This window comes from Sitophilus oryzae, unplaced genomic scaffold, assembly GCF_002938485.1.
Source record: "Sitophilus oryzae breed Bouriz unplaced genomic scaffold, Soryzae_2.0 scaffold_484_pilon_pilon, whole genome shotgun sequence".
Taxonomy (NCBI): domain Eukaryota; kingdom Metazoa; phylum Arthropoda; class Insecta; order Coleoptera; family Curculionidae; genus Sitophilus; species Sitophilus oryzae.
This window is the reverse complement of record NW_022147067.1, coordinates 377,194-392,923: the sequence shown is the minus strand read 5'-3', so window position 1 is coordinate 392,923 and position 15,730 is coordinate 377,194. Positions and strand designations below refer to the sequence as shown.

The window sequence follows — 15,730 nt, the reverse complement described above, 5'->3', positions numbered from 1 at the left end:
AAGATGAAAGGCCGTTCCATCTGGAAAAATTGATAGAGATATCAGGGCTGAAACCTTGATCGGGACGATCAAATTTGAAAGGGGGCAATGTCAAGAAAAAATATTATCCGCCAGAAATTAAAAATGTATACATTACTGGTTGCCTGCACAACCGCAACGTATCCGCCAGAAATTAAAGACTTTTTCGGAAGGCTTATACTTTTAGTCAAGTCGAGAAGTAAGGGAATCAGACATTATTGTCTGGTATGAAAAATTACGCTTTCCGAGAATTGGGGAATGCTTCGAAAGCAGTCAATAAGTATATTAATTTTTATATAATCGACAACTGAGCTTATTTTTGAAATTTGAATATATTGCGTGAAAAATGAAAATCGGACAATTTGGTGAAGGAATCTTATAAATAGTTAGTTTATGTGTTCATAAGTTAGTAATTGTGTATAAAACGTGAAAATAAATTCGTTATAGTATTTTATCAGTGAGTTTAAGTGATATTTGGACCCACGGAATCCGTAGGAAAACATTTATTATCCTAGATGGTAGCACCTAAATTCAACCCATGTATTTTTTTTTCTTCTTATATAATAACTGATTTTATCTAAAGGTAAGTCGTGTTGCTATCACTTTCATTTTGTTTATGCTTTACCTTGCTTAAATATTTCTGGTTTATTTTATATCAGGTTCTATTACATTATTCATAACATTATTCGTCAATCCGTTCATAAAAAGTATAATTTTAAACTTTTCTAGAGCTTAATCTTGTCCAAATTCCAAAACAAAACAAGATTGAAGAAAAATAATGGCGACGTTGACAGATTTAGTACAATTAAGCCAGGACAAAATTCCTGCAAACAGGAATTTTTAAGGACTACAGAACATGCCCGAAGTGACGTTCGGTTGGTAGGACAAATACCCGTAGGAGCTGCCAGAAATGGCGTTCGGTTGGTGGGATAATACCCGTAGGACGAATACCGCCACCTCGAGCGAGGCCCTAGCTTCGTGAAGCCTCCAACTATTTCTTCGAATTGAACGAATAGACGCGCGGCGTTGCCTTTGTTTTGTGTGTACTTTCTTGAATAGTTTTAAATTTCTAAATATTGCTATAATCAGTCTTTCCGCTCTCCGCACTCTACGGTTTTCATATGATATTGCATCCTATATAATTCCCATGTTACAGTTTTGGGTGGTTTTGAAGTTACCGTACTCCTCCAGAAGCAGCAACCGATTTTGATGAAATTTTATATGTATATTCAGTAGGTACTGTAGAATAGTGTCTTATACATAAATTTTTTATACCCTTAAGTGATAAGGGTGTTTGATCTGGTATTTTTTATTTTTAAAAAAAAATATTTTTTATTTGGCATTAAAATACAAACAACACCGCAAATTTTGTATCATACCTTCAACAAGGTTTTGTTTAATAGAGAGGGTTGTTATTAACTTTTTATTACTAAAACGGCTTAACCGATTTTGATAAAATTGTGTTGCTATATATATTCATGTGGGTTATCTAAGACATAAGGTTGACTATCTATGGCTCATTTACTAACCCTTAACTTTTAACAAGGTAGCCGAGAGGGTAGGAAACCCTCATTTTAGTAGTTATTTGATTAGTAAAAAATTTTCTCATTAAATATCAATTTTAGGTATAGGGAAGTGCTTATAAATAAAACAAAAAGATGAAAGAAAACCTTGTTCGATTAAGTGATACAAAATACAGGGTGATGCATTTAAAATAGTGGTGAAAAGAAAAAAATATTTTTTATTTGGCATTAAGAAATACAAACAACCCTAAATTTTTCACCAAATTTCTGCTATCATCCCCTATTTTTAATAGGGGTTGTTTTTCTATTTTTTTTTGTTGCCATCTCCGAAGCAGCTTGGCCGATTGTGATAAATACAATTTTATATGTATATTGAGTAGGTCCTGTATAAATCAAATAAGATTATATATTTTTAATACCCCGAATTTTGAAGAGGAGCCCATTATAGTTTTTTTTTTATTGAAAAAAAATATTAATATTTTTAATTTATTTGGCATTAAAAAATACAAACAACCTAAATCGGTATAGTTCTACCACATTCCCCTATTTTGGATAATGGATTTTTTTATGTTTTGTTACCATGTCTGATAATAAAATGATCGATTTTGATAAAGCAAATATGTGATAATTCAGTAGGTCTGAGAATAGATAAAAATATCTATTCTTATACCCTTCAAGTGATAAGGGTATAATGGGTATTTTAATTTATTTTTGGAAAAAAAACCTTTTAAAAAGTTTTATCTCGGGAGAAAAAAATATCAAACAACCCTAAATTTTCACCGTTCTGGGATCGGATTACTATTTTTTAAATAGGGGTTGTTTTTAAAATCAATTAGGTTACCATCTCAGAAACAGACTTAACCGATTACTTTGATAAAATTTTATATGTATATTCAGTACGTCTAAGAATAGGTTGTTATATATTCTTATACCCTTAAGAAGTGATAAGGGTAGCCGAAAATGTTATTCATCTGAATCACTTAACCGATTTTGACTTAGTTATTTTATATGTATATTCACGAAACGTCTAAGAATAGGTTGTTATCTAATATTTTTATATCCCTTAACTGATATGGGTATAATAGGAATGTAGCCCACCCTATAAGAAGTTTTGAAAGAAAAAATGTTTTTATTCCACTAAGGCGATTAAAATTTTTGTACAACCTAAATTTCACCGTAGCTGCTATCATAGACCTACTGGGGAATAGGGGTTGTTTTATTTTTGTTGGCCATCTCAGAGGAACAGCTGTGGCCGATTGTGATGAAATTTTATATGGTATTGAGTAGGTCTGAAAATAAGAAACGTGTTATAGTATTTTAATACCCTTAAGTGATAAGGGTAGATTACTTGTTAATTATTTTATTTTTTGAAAAAAAACTTTTTAGTTTTTATTTCTACATTACCAAATATCAAACAATTTTTAAATTTTCACCGTTCTACCATCATCCCCCTATTTTTTAATAGGGGATGTTTTATGTTTTGTACCATGTCCGAAACAGCGGCAATCGATTTTGCGAATGTTGCATTACCATGTCAGAAACGGCTTGATCGATTTTGATATGGAAATTTTATATGTATATTCAGTAGGTCTGAGAATGCATTATCTGTTTTTATACCCTTAAGTGATAACGGTAGCCCACCCCATTTTTTTATTTCTGAAAAAAAAAATATGTTTGGATTTTTTTATTTGGCATTAAAAAATACAAACAACCCTAAATTTTCACCGTTCTACCATCATCCCATGTTTTTAATAGGGGTTGTTTGGAAAGTTTTTGATACTGCATCTCCTTAATATTAATATTTTGAGTTCAAAATTTCATATATGTATATTCAAGTCATCTAGAATAGGTTGTTATATATTCTTAGAACCCTTAGTGTGTCAGGGTTTTTTAGAGGTAGTCTAAATGTATTTTAATTTTGGACAAAAAAAATATGATTTTTATTTAATAATTCTAATACAAACAACTCTAAAGAATCACCAAATCTACCATCATCCCCTATTTTCTAATACATATTAATTCGATTTTCGGTTACCATAAAAAAAAATAAATGACCGAATTTTGATGAGATTTTATTATGTATATTAAGTGAGGTCTGAAAATAGGTTTCTGATTTTTTTTAACCTTAAGTCTATAAGGGTAGAACAAAAATTTTTTATTTTTTTGAAGAAAAAATATTTACAAATTTTATTTGGCATTAAAAATACAAACAACCCTAAATTTTCACCGTTCTACCATCATCCCTATTTTTTTAGCAGGGGTTGCTTTTTAGCACCGTTCATCATCCCTATTTTTAATAGGGTTGCTTTAAGTTTTTGTTACCATCTCCCGAAACGACCCCAATCCGATTTTGATGAAATTTTATATGTATATTCAGATTACGTCTATAAAGAATAGGTTGTTATCTATTTTTGTATGCACCTATAATGGTTAGGGTAGCCGAGGAGGGTAGCCACCCTCATTTTATTTTTTGAAAAGAAAAAAATGTTTTTATTTTTTACCCGGAATTAAAAAATACAGTTAAAATAAATCAATCACCGTTCCATCATCATAAAAACATGAATGTCAGGGGTTATTTTAAGTGCATTTGTTACGCATCTCTGTATAAACGGCTAGACCGATTTTGAATATTAATTTTATAGCATTCAGTAGGTCCTAAGTTTGGTTTGGTTTGGTCACAACCCTATTCCCCAGAGTTATCTACTTGCCATGCCGCATGCAAAGTGATAAAGAGTGGTCCACCCAACTTATTTATAATTTTATGACAGAAATTTTATTTTAATTGTTTATAGGGAGTGCTATGATTTTTTAGGGGGTGCATCTTTAAAATTATTCTTCTGGGTATCCACCAGTTTTCATATAAATATCCAATGAGGGATCCTCTGTACTAAATGCATATTCCTAGTCCTAGAATGGATTTTACATTTAAAAATTATACAACAATTTTACCCTTACAGAAGATCCTTAAGGAAAATTCAAAAAATCTATATAGTATTCTTTATTCTTTACTAAAAACCTCTGTGCAAATTCTCATATTCTTGAACAATTTGTTGTTCCAAGTCAACTCTAATTATTCAATTACATACATAATAAACCTCTATTGCAAATTCTCATATTCCTTGAACCAAATTTATTGTTCAGAACGTTCAACCCCTCATTTCACACCCTTAGGGGAGAATTTCCAAAGTAGCTTCTTGGTGCTAAATTACGTTACATAAGGAACGTCTGCAAAATTCATACTTCTAAAACCGATTTTAACAAATTTTTCTACAAATTTTCATCCCTTATTTTTCAGGGGATGCATGCCTAAAATTCGCTTCAAGGTGCTCACTTTCATCATTTAAGGGACCTCTGAACAGAATTTCATACTCTAATCCCTGAACGGATTTTGACAAAAACAGAAATTATACAAAATTTCACCCTAGTTTTACCCCTTAAAGGACATGAATTCCAAAAATCAGTGAATCTAATATATATCAAGTACGCTACATAGGAATACTCTGGCACCAAATTTTCATATTCCTTCAACAGAATTGTTATACAGAACGTTCTCCTCATTTTACATTTTACCCTTAGATGGCGTAATTTCCAAAAACAACTTCCCTAGTGCTTGAATTACGTTACATAAGAACGTCTATCAACATTCATACTTCTAAAACCGATTTTACGCATCATTTTTGTACAAATTTTCATCCCTTATTTTAAACTTTATGCATGCCTAAAATTCATTTAGGTACTCACTTTCATCATTTAGAAGGATTGAGAATAAAACTTTGTAAAATCCATTCATAAAGGATTTCTACATAGTCCCCTTCAGCGACTAAGGGAAGATTTCTGACATAGGAAATCCAAAAAAAATGACAAACAATGAAATTTTTGTTTATGAATTAAAATGACAAACTCCAAATCATTTTACAAGGACCTCTGAACAGAATTTCATACTCCTAGTTCTAGAACGGATTTTACATAAAAAAATTACAAATTTCCACTAGTTTACCCCTTAAAAATTCAGATTCCAAAAAATCACTCTAATTATTCAATTACGCTACATAAAGAACACTCTGTTGCAAATTTTCATATTCCTTCCCAACAGAATTGTTTCAGAACGTTCACCCCTCATTTCACACCCTGAGAGGGCAGATTTTCCAAAAAAGATTGCTACTTAGTGCTAGAATTACGTTACATAAGGAACGTCTGTGCAGAATTGCATTCTTCTAAAACCGATTGTAACAAACTTTTGTACAAATTTTCATCCCTTATTTCAAGTAGATCAAATTTTCAAAAATGTTGAAATATCTGGACCTACTCACTTTACGTTTTAAGGAAACTCTGTACAAAATTTCAATTTTTCCTAGAACTAACATTTTTTGAATATAATTATTACCCCCCAGTTTCACTACATATAGGCTATACAGTAAAAAAAAATATTTGATCAATGTTCCAGTGTTGCGCCACATCTTGCAAAATTAACTCTTAGTAGGTACAGTTTTTTTTGTATCGTATTACACCCCTTTATCTAATTACACCCCTTATGGGTCGAATTCATTAAATGACCCATTACTTAGTAGTGCTCATACTTAGAGCACGGTTTAGAACTGTGTACCGTGTGTTACTCGAAGATTTCCTGATGTAGCTTCGAGCTTTTGTGTAATGGATACACATTGTACCATTTGTGGAATAGATGTGATAAGAGTGACATGTCCCTATCATTTAAGTGCAGTAGCTCTCTAGTTGACAGTAGACACGAAACAGTCATCTGCAGCTACAGATACTAGTTGGTCACGTAGGCACGAATATATCTGCACCAAAACTTTCTTGAATAGCGAAAAATTTCATCTAGTTCCTTGTAATCAATCTTTCCGCTTCCGTAACGCTGCAGTTTTCTATATGATAGCTATCTATATAATTCCTGTGTTAAGCAGTTTTGGGTGGTTTGGTTACCGTACTCCTCCGGAAACGGCTTAATTTTGATGAAATTTTATATGTATATTCAGTTTTATTCTGAGAATAGGTAGTTATACGTATATTTTTTATACCCTTAAGTGATAAGGGTAGTCCAAACCCTAATTTTTTAAATTTTGTGAAAATCTATATTTTTTTATTTGGCATTAAAAAATACAAACAACACTAAATTTTCAGTATGTAAGTCTAACCTTCATCCCCTATAACATTTTTAATAGGGGTTGTTTTTTAATTTTTATTACTATCTCATAAAACGGCTTAAACTGATTTTGATAAAATTTTATATGGTATATTCAGTACGTCTAAGAATAATTGTTATCTATTATACCTTAACTGATAAGTGGTAGCCGAGAGGGTAGCCCAACCTCATTTTTTTAGTTTTTGAAAAAAAGAAAAATGTTTTTATTTCTTTTTATTTGGCATTAAGAAATACAAACAACCCTAAATTTTCACCATCACTTGTTCTGTTATCATCCCCTTATTTTTAATAGGGGTTGTATTTTTATTTTTTTTGTTGCCATCTCCGAAACGGTAATTGGCCTGATTGTGATGAAATGTTTATATGTATATTTGAGTAGGTCTGAAAATAGGTTGTTATATATTTTTAATAACCTCTTAAGTGATAAGGGTAGCCCACCCCCATTTTTTTATTTTTGAAAGCTAAAATATTTTAAAATTTTTTTATTTGGCATTAAAAAAATACAAAACAAACCCTAAATTTCAGATTTCCTTTTACTCTATCATCCCCTCACTTTTTTTAATAGGGGATGTTCCTTTTAATGTTTTGTTACCATGTCCGAAACGGCTTGATCGACTTTTGATGAAATTTTATATGTATATTCAGTAGGTCGGAATACGTTGTTATCTATTTTTATACCTGGCCCTTCTTAATTATAATAGTAGCCCACCCCCTTTTTATTTTTTTATTTTTTTGAAAAAAAAATATTTTAATTTTTTTTATTTGGCATTAAAAATACAACCCTAAATTTTCATTTTTTACCATCATCCCCCATTTTTAATAGGGTTGTTTTTTTTAAGTTTTTTGTTACCATCTCCGAAACGGCTTAACCTATTTTGATAAAATTTTATACATATATTCAGTACGTCTAAGAATAGGTTGTTATATATTCTTATACCCTTAAGTGATAAGGGTAGTCGGAGAGGGTAGCCCAACTCTTTATTTTTTATTTTTGGAAAAAAATATTTTTTATTTGGCCTTTAAAAAAATACAAACAACTCTAACTTTTCACCAGTTCTACACATCATCCCCTATTTTCTAATAGGGGTTGTTTTCTTTGTTACCATCTCCGAAACGGCTTAACAGGATTTTGATAAAATTTTATATGTATAATCTTCATTATCACTAGCAATTCAATTCATATTCTTACCTTAATTTTGGATATCAAGATTAATACAAACTAAGAATAGGTTGTTATCTATTTTATACCCTTAACTGATATGGGTAGCCGAGAGGGTAGCCCACCCCTCATTTTTTTAGTTTTTGAAAAGAAAAAAAATGTTTTATTTTTTTATTTGGCATTAAGAAATACAAAACAACCCTAAATTTTCAATGTTCTGTTATCATCCCCTATTTTTAATAGGTTGTTTTTACTTTTTTTTTGTTGCCATCTCCGAAACGGCTTGGCTGATTGTGATGAAATTTTTATATGTATATTGAGCAGGTCTGAAAATAGAAAATCTGTTATATATTTTAATACCCTTAGTGATAAGGGTAGCCCACCCCCCATTTTTTTATTTTTTGAAAAAAATTATTTTAATTTTTTTATTTGGCATTAAAAAAATACAAACAACCCTAAATTTTCACTGAAGCCTCCTACCATCATCCCCTATTTTTAATAGGGATGTTTTTTAATGTTTTGTTACACATAACCGAAACGGCTTGATCAAGATTTTGATGAAATTTTAACATGTATATTGTTTATCAATATTTTGTGCTTTATGTTATTATATAACATATGGTTTAAAGTGTGTGTGGTGCGAAGTTGATTGAATGGCTGATGGTGAAAATAAAACAAGAGCAGTAGGTCTGAGAATACATATATCTGTTTTTATACCCTTAAGTGATAACGTAGGTAGCCCACCCCCATTTTTTTATTTTTTGAAAAAAAATATTTTAATTTTTTTATTTGGCATTAAAAATACAAACAACCCTAAATTTTCAAGTCCCTGTTCTACCATCATCCCCTATTTTTTAATAGGGGTTGTTTTTTAAGTTTTTTGTTACCATCTCCGAAACGGCTTAACCGATTTTGATAAAATTTTATATGTATATTCAGTAACGTCTAAGAATAGGTTGTTATATATTCTATACCCCTAAGTGATCATCAGGGGTAGCCGAGAGGTAGCCCACCCTCATTTTTTTATTTTTGGAAAAAAAAATATTTTTTTATTTGGCCTTAAAAAAATACAAAACAACTCTAAATTTTCACTGTTCTACCATCATCCCCTATTTTCTATATAAGGGTTGTTTTCTTTGTTACCATCTCCGAAACGGCTTGGCTGGATTTTGATGACGTTTTATTATATTTACGCAATGTCTTAAGTAGGTCTGAAAAATAGTTTGTTATCTATTTTTATACTCCTTAAGTTATAAGGGTAGCCTCCACCCCCATTTTTTTATTTTTTTGAAGAAAAAATATTTTAATTTTTTTATTTGGCATTAAAAATTTAAAAAACAACCCTAAATTTTCACTGTTCTACAGATTCATCATCCCCTATTTTTTAATAGGGGTTGCTTTTTTAAGTTTTTTGTTACCATCTCCTGAAACGGCTTGACTGGATTTTGATGAAATTTTATATGTATATTCAGTAATGTCTATAAGAATAGGTTGTTATCTATTTTTATACCCCTTATGTGGTTAGGTAGCCGAGAGGGTAGCATCTGCACCCTCATTTTTTACCTTTTTGAAAAGAAAAAATGTTTTTATTTTTAGTTGGCATTAAAAAATACAAATAACCCTAAAATTTTCACCGTTCCATCATCATCCCCTATTTTTTAATAGGTTGTTTTTTTTAATCTTTTGTTACCATCTCCGAAACGGCTAGACTGGATTTTGATAAAATTTTATATGTATATTCAGTAGGTCTGGGTTTGGTTTTGGTTTGGTCACAAACCTATTCCCAGGTTATCTATTTTTATGAACCCCTAAGTGATAAGAGTGGTCCACCCCAACTTTTTTTTATTTTTACACAGATTTTTTTATTTTAATTGTTTTATAGGGAGTGCTTATTTTTTAGGGGGGTATGTCCAAAATTCTTTCTTGGTACTCACGAGGTCCCTTTTAAGTGATGAAAACTTAAGTGGACCTATTGTACAAAATTGCATATTCCTAGTCCTAGGAATGGATTTTACATAAAAATTATACAAAAATTTTACCCTTAGTTTTATCCCCCTTAAGGAATGAATTCCAAAAATCGCTCTAATTATTCAATTACGCTACATAATAAACCCTGTGCAAATTCTCATATTCCTTGAACAGAATTTATTGTTCCAGAACGTTCAACCCTCATTTCACACCCTTAGAGGGCGAATTTCCAAAAATTGCTTCTTAGTGCTAAATTATTGTTACATAAGGAACGTCTGCATAAAATCTCATACTTCTAAAACTGATTTTAACAAATTTTTTCTACAAATTTTCATCCCTTTATTTTTCAGGGATGCATGCCTAAAATTCGCTTCTAGGTACTCACTTTCATCATTTAAAAGGGACCTCTGAACAGAATTTCATACTCCTAATCCTAGGAACGGATTTGCGATAAAAATTATACAAAAATTTCACCCTCTAGTTTTAGATCTCCCCTTAAGGAATGAATTCCAAAATCACTCTAATTATTCAATTACGCTACATAAGGAACCTCCTTGTGCAAATTTTCATATTCCTTCAACAGAATTGTTTCAGAACGTTCACCCTCATTTCACACCCTTAGAGGGCGAATTTAAGCAAAAATTGCTTCCTAGTGCTAAATTACGTTACATAAGGAATGACGTCTGCAAAATTCATACTTCTAAAAACCGATTTTAACAAATTTTGTGGCCAAATTTTCATCCCTTATTTTTATGAATTTTCCTTTCGCGGCAGAAAATAAATTTATTTTTTGAAACCCGCGGCTTCACGTATATGATTCACGTCAAACAGATAATCTTGGATAATTTATAAAATATTTCGGCGCATGTCAAAATTGCGGTTTTTATAGATGTAGTCAAAGAAAAATTCGCTTCTAGGTACTCACTTTCATCATTTTAGAGGGTTCTCCCTGAACAGAATTTCATACCCTGGTTCTAGAACGGATTTTACATAAAAAAATTATACAAATTTCACGCCCCTAAGTTTTACCCCCTTAAGGAATGAATTCCATAAAATCACTCTAATTATTCAATTACGCTACACAAGGAAACCTCTGTAAAATTTTCATATTCCCTTCAACAGAATTTGTTTCAGGAACGTTCACCCCCTCATTTCACACCCTGAGAGGGCGAATTTCCTAAAAAGTGCTACTTAGTGCTAAATTACGTTACATAAGGAACGACTCTGTGCAGAATTTCATACTTCTAAACCGATTGTAACAAACTTTAGGCCAAATTTTCATCCCTTATTTCTAGGGGATGAATGTCAAAATTAGCTTCTGGATACTCAATTTCGTCACTTAAGGAAACCTCTGTACTAAAATTTTACAGCTTCTAGAACTAACATTTTGTACAAAATTTCATGGAGTTCATTCAGGGCCTTTTATTTCAGATGTTATTGACACAGAAACAGTATAGATAAATTAGAAATTATTTTAGTCGGCGAATGTCTGTATATTTTAATATATTCTCCAGTTTCACTACCCTTAGGCTATACATTTCCAAAAAAATCGCTTATCAATGTTCAAATGCGCCACATCTGTGCAAAAGTTCATAATTGGTAGGTACAGATTTTTTTTGTATAATTACACCCCTTTATCTAATTACACCCCCTTATGGGTCGAATTTTAAAAAATTACTTAGTAGTGCTCATCTTAGAGAACGAATTAATATTCTCCGTATTTACTCAAGTTTCCTAATACTAGCACAGATAACACATAATCATACTAGTTAATTTTTTATTGGAATAGATGTGTGATAAGAGGTGACATGTCCCTATCATTTAAGTGCAGTAGCTCTCTAGTTGACAGTAGACACAAAACAGTCATCTGTAGCTAGATACTAGTTGGTCACGTAGGCACGAATATATCTGCACCACAGAATATACTAACGAAAAAGAAGCCCAAGTTCCTTGTAATAAATCGGTTCCATTTTCGTAACGCCATCTCTCTCGACATATGTTTGTAAAGGACAATCTAGTGACTACCATATAGACCATCGAGTAACTTTTACATTATAGGTTAGCCAAAGTGTGGCAATGGGGGATCTCATGAAAATACACTTTTTTTATTTTAATTATTTCTGTTATCTGTTATTTGTAATTTTATTTTAAAAACATATTATGTGAAACAATCACATAATATGTCTTAAAATAAAATTACAAACGGAAACAAAAGGAATTAAATAATCTGAAAATCTAAGCAAAGTTTATTGATAAAAAGTTAGGCTAGGTAAATTGATAGCAAGTATATTAAGTATAACCTTCTTTGGTATAACATTGTTAAACAAACATTAACAAATCATAACATATCAGATCATAGAACTAGAAAAAGTACTATTACATAAAAACAGGTGATACAATACTTCAAAATTAATTTTAAGTATAATATCAAACCGAAAAATTAAACTGCAAACACAACCACACTTATTAAACATAAATTAACACACACTCTCCGCGGCAAATGTCCAAGAAAGACTGGATCATTCTGATTGGTCCTGGTCTAGCCTACTGTTTTTGACACAATGCAGTGTATTACACTAGAAAGAACGGTAAGCAAAATCCCTGTCCAAAAATTTTGACGATCAACGCCATCATCCGTCATAATTGGGAAACTTTTGCTGGAACCATTTTTAATATTTCACTTACATGGCCCTGATCTGCACATTTTCTAATTGTTGTAACTCCCTTTTATTGTTATTTGGTAACACGGAATACTACTAACTAGTATAGTTTTATTTCAAGACCATAACATATTACAATAGAAGTATTTTTTATTAGAAGGTACAAAAAAATTAAAAATCTAAAATTTTATTTTCATAGCTACGTTTTTATAGCCTTAGGATGCCTCATGTACTAACGAATACGAAATATATAATCAATACATATTTCTTTAAATATCGAGAAATAAAATATGTTTTGGCAACACCGTACGAAATATCGCCGCGCGTAGTCCTCAAAATTTAAAATATTAGCATTTTCAGGCTTGATTATGTTCCAAAAGCGTGCCACCGTGTGACAAATCACTAAAGCTTTCCACTCTTAAAACTATAATATTCTTTTGATATAATAAATGTTATCATTATTACAATTAATCTTCTGATAATTTTTTCATTTCACAATCTTCATTATCCCTTTAATTCAATCTATATTCTTCTTACCTTAATTTTTGGATATCAAGATTAATCTGAAATTATAAAATTACCTATAGAATTTGTATTTATTATTGATTAACACTAAAAAAAAAAAATTTTAACTGCAAATAATTGAAAATAAACTGCAATTTGGCAACATCGACGATGTAAGCTTGCGTGAGTATTGATGATCAAATGCAGCAAATATGGGCTTCAAGGTCAGCCACCGGATCATTACTTAAGCCCTACTCTCAGAACTACGTCGTGTCGCGGGCGACACAGTTTGACATTTCAAACAACCAATGGGAGCTGTACTAAATTTTAAAATTGACAGCTGTTTGAATTTTGTACAAATCTCATTGGTCCATCTTGACGTGTCGCTGGCGACAGCTAAGTTCTGAGAACCATTTGGAAACTTTAGCACAAATAGGTCCTTGATCTGCACATTTTTACAGAGGCAAATAACTAAACACAAATATGGAAATAATTTAACAAGCTTTTTTCCTAACTAGTACATTTTTATTCTGTAAAAGCTTATAATATTGTCATAAAACACTTTAATTAGGTTTCACCTTTGAAAAGTTACATACATAGTATGGAGTGTAGAGGCAAGGGAGAAATAACTTTTATGTAGGGTTCGAAATGGCAGTAGCGCGTACATCGTAATTTACCTGATTAACTACGTGTAGATTTTCGTATTGTAAAACTAAGACCCTTTCCCTCAGTTCATTAGCTACATGAGATTTCTTCGCAGGTTAATAAACTATGTATTGATATTAAGGAATAATTCATCCTTTGTATGAGGTTTAATAGATAATATAGATGTAAATAGTTATATTTAAAGCCATTTACTCTCCTGTTTCTTAAATACATTATGTGTTTTAAAAGCTTCAACTTGGTTAATATATCCTCATCTCAATGGGGCTTGACATTATAAAATTTAAGCATACATAGGGTTTACATTGATTACACCCTAAAAATAAACTATATTAACTACATGTAATGAGTTTATGTAGTTTTTAAAAGTAACATGTAGTTTTCCGAACCCTGCGCTATGGTACTTTTAATGAAAAAGTGGGGTCACAAAATGGGAAGAATGACAGGGTCCGCTAAATGATTAGTGGCGCTAAAAAACGCATAAATCTAAAAAAAAATGAAAAGTAACCATAGATAAGAGAATAAAAAATAAATATAACCAAACATTACCCAAAAAGTTTTTTATTTTTTAGAATATAAAAATAATTATTGTTTATCAATATTTTGTGCTTTATTTATTATATAACAATGGTTAAAGTGTGTGGTGCGAAGTTGATTGAATGGCTGATGGAAAAAATAAAGAGCAAAGGCAAAGCCTGTAAAATACATAATATAATTCAGTATTGTATTATTTGTAATATATGTAAAAATTTAGAGTCAATCAAAAGTGTAGTAAACATTTTTCGTAAGATTATTGACATACATGTTACAAAGTATATTTTTACAATCCTTTCTATAAAGTTACAACCTGAATAAAATTTATTTTTAATGATTTTAAAGTTTGACAGACATGCACAAATTGTTGGCATTTTTTTAAACAAATAAAAGTAGGAAATAAATAAAGTTGTAGGTACTTTCAAGAAATATCGTTAACTGTAAGTGCTGTATTTTAATAATCTGTCAAAAAATCAAAATCATCAGGATAATATTAGGTATTGATTTTCAAACAAGAATTAGATTACAGCGATGGTCAAAAGCATTTAGATATTGCTTTGAAATCTACAGATAAGGTATGGCAGTTTCGTTTTTAAAGAACAAGATGTTAAAGTTTATGAATAAAATTGTCATCAGAAATACTGTCCACTTGCAGTATTTACATAGGAAAATGTTGAGGATGAAGCTCTACCTACTGCCTCAGGTTAATTTAAATTTTTAAGAGTTGCAACAACAGCAACAAGCAAGAAGGGCACCATTAAATGAATATTATACACATAAGTATTATTATACAAAAGAAAGAGTAATGTTATACACATAAATATTAACATTTTGTAGAGCAACAACACAATAAAAAACCAAAATATGAACACCAGCAACTAAAACAGGAACCATTAAATGAATATTACACACGTAAGTACAATTTGATCGATCGAATAAAAAACGGCGTCAGCGATGCCTATGAAATGAAGATTGCTGTCATTTTATATGTAAAATGATATGGAGAATGTCATCGAGATGTTCATTTCCAAGCCCACTGGACGCCGTGTTTTTTCGATCATACAGTATTATTATACACATAAATAATAATATTATACACATAAACATCCCTTGATAAAGATCAACATTTTGTAGAGCAATAACAGCATCAAATAATGGAAATAATGGACCCTACTGCTCAAATCAAAAACAAAATTTCATCATTACCACTTTATTGGTTATATCAATAAAAGAAATTATTGAGTTTATGAGTCTAGATCCTACAAGCAAGCAGATCTATCACATAATTTAAAATGAAGATTTATCTATTATAGTATGTATAAACACTTTGCATCTTTTATTCAATGTTGTAATGAATTAACAAATTGCAGGTAATTTATTCTAATAATGAAAAAGAAACTTTGGATCAAAAAATATTTTCTTCTGATGAGGCTTATGAATATTAAAGTCTGTTGAAGTTTGGCCATTATGTGTTGGTATACAATTTATTTATGATGTTACAGTAGTTAAACCATCCGAATACAAAACATATTTAAAATCC

General features: G+C 30.7%; 1 long non-coding RNA gene across 3 annotated transcripts; it reads left to right on the top strand.

Annotated features, from left to right (window-relative positions):
* The first annotated feature begins 14,412 nt into the window (after positions 1-14,412).
* On the top strand, positions 14,413-15,578 carry LOC115886363. 3 transcript variants are annotated; one of them, XR_004050886.1, is made up of 4 exons: positions 14,413-14,765; positions 15,028-15,102; positions 15,325-15,502; positions 15,561-15,578. It is a non-coding gene; the product is annotated as an uncharacterized LOC115886363 (long non-coding RNA). The 3 variants fall into 3 exon arrangements; XR_004050887.1 differs by lacking the exon at positions 14,413-14,765 and adding an exon at positions 14,871-14,893; XR_004050885.1 differs by lacking the exons at positions 14,413-14,765; positions 15,028-15,102 and having other exon boundaries at positions 15,109-15,502.
* Positions 15,579-15,730: the final 152 nt, after the last annotated feature.